The following is a 2,200-nucleotide window of genomic DNA, read 5'->3' on the forward strand; positions in this document are numbered from 1 at the left end:
CTTTGCTTATGTATTCACTATTACCTGTTTACTTAATTTTACAAATATACAAAATCAAGGTTATTTAATCCCTTCGTAAGATCTTGTAATAATAATAATAATAATAATAATAATAATAATAATAATAATAATAATAATAATAATAATAATACGGGGGCTCATGTGGTTCGGATTCCACGTTAATCAGTAGGTCCATGTCTCATATAGCCTGAAAGGGACGCTAAACTAAAATCAACTCAACGATTATTATTATTATTATTATTATTATTATTATTATTATTATTATTATTATTATTATTATTATTATTATTATTTAATTTTCCTCCATAATATGATACGTTCTTATATTCTTATCTTACGGTAATTTCAACATATACAAATTTTGGTAAGTAGTTTTTAGAACAAATATTGCAGTTGTAAGACAATAAAATGTTAAACACGGAAGAAATTGTGATGAAAATTATCATTATGTGTTTTAATCTGCTTTGAGGAGATCCTTCACTTGCAAGCTTTTCAAGAGATAAAAATCCTATCAGTCGCTACTGCTGACAACACGGTTAGAGGGGAATCAACCAGTTACGGTTGGCGCTACCAGATCAATCTTTGACGTTCCTAACACGTCAAGGCACACACTCAGCATGACGAGGTGGCCGAGTGGTTAAGGCGTTGGACTGCTAATCCAATGGGCTCTGCCCGCGTGGGTTCGAATCCCATCCTCGTCGTTAACTGTTTTCCTATCTTTATGTTAAACCATTGAGTTTGATATGTATATGCAATTTGTTGTGAGACAGTCAATATACTATATATTTTTCTTACAAAACAATATTTCGAAACCAATAATACACATTTTCATTAAGCTTTGTTTTCATTGATTTAATTCCCTTCCCCGCCATAAAATACTATTTTCATGTTCCAAATTGCTTGTGAACATCATGTTATATTCATCAACGTTCAATTTGCCGTTGTCGCCACTTTCGATAGGCAAATATCCAAATAACAGAAACGACTCACACTCTGTGTCACGCTATCCTGGAATGTTATGCAATCTTGTTTGAGAGATTTGTAATGAATAAAATGAAATCTTTGAGTTTAACATCCCACAATTACGTCCTTCGCGCTAAGGGAGACGGAAGATTAAGAGAAGTGAATGATGGTGGGAAAATTGACGGAATGAGAATATGGGAGGAAACGGGCTTACCCCGAGAAAACCCACGGATACGTTGTTGTCCCCCACAAACGTACTTGGGCGGGGATCGAACCATGGACCCCCACATATCAGAGGTAAGCGCTCTACTAGTGAGACACCGTGTTCCCCGCACGCAAGGAGAGATTGCCATGTTTGGAGACGTGTGCAGAAGATTAAATTTTTCCAGTCCAGGATAAATAGTCCCGGCTCCAGCCATAACGACCTGTCTGACGGCTGTTCTTTTCTAATTTGAAGTTTATGCTTAAAAAATAGTCAAAAAATCGTGGGTAGACATTTTGGAAACTGGCGGTTTGATTGCAGTGTTGTCATATCTTATCTCGCATTTTTTCTCCTTGTCGGATATTGCAGAATGAAATTTCCTTTCTATGTGTATGAACAGGGGCGCTCGAAGAAAATTTTCTATAGGGGGCCCCATCTCCATGGTTGCTATATGACGTCAGGTATTTTTGGTATTTAATATACGGTACATGCTTTGCTATATTACGTATACATTTTCGTGAGCCCAATCGTTTGATATTACTATAACGCACTGTATACCGGTTCTCAAAATGTGTAGCATATGTGGGATTATTCGTAAATCTGTATCTTTGATGGATTTTGTCAAGTAAGTCCATAGTGTAGTAGTGCTTGGAAGTACTAACGCAGGAGTTGGGCCATTCTTGCCAAGGCATTTGAAGGCGGCGCTCCTAGTTCCCTTTAAATGCTGCTAGCAAATGAGAGCCCAGCGGCATTGCCATGTTTATTTTGTACACATCCACGTCTATCATCTGTCACCTGATCGCGCTGTAGTTCGTCTGCTTAGCCATAGCCACACCCCTTAGCACTCGGCAAATTTAAAGGACAATGTTAAAATTCAAAACAAGTAGCTTCCATTTAAAAAAAAAAAAATATTGAAATATAAATATCAGCAACTACAAAGGAAGTCCCACGGATCTTGATTCTTTTGAACGCACATTTTTTAAAAAAATTGTATTGCCTATATTTTCTAATTTA

At 36.5% G+C, this 2,200-nt stretch overlaps 1 non-coding gene across 1 annotated transcript; it reads left to right on the forward strand.

Moving 5' to 3' along the window:
* The first annotated feature begins 640 nt into the window (after positions 1-640).
* Positions 641-722, forward strand: TRNAS-GCU (transfer RNA serine (anticodon GCU)). Its single transcript has one exon. It is a non-coding gene; the product is annotated as a tRNA-Ser (tRNA).
* Positions 723-2,200: the final 1,478 nt, after the last annotated feature.

The sequence above is a fragment of the Thermobia domestica genome, chromosome 12 (assembly GCF_964235325.1).
Source record: "Thermobia domestica chromosome 12, izTheDome1.hap1.1, whole genome shotgun sequence".
In the NCBI taxonomy this organism is placed as follows: Eukaryota; Metazoa; Arthropoda; class Insecta; order Zygentoma; family Lepismatidae; genus Thermobia; species Thermobia domestica.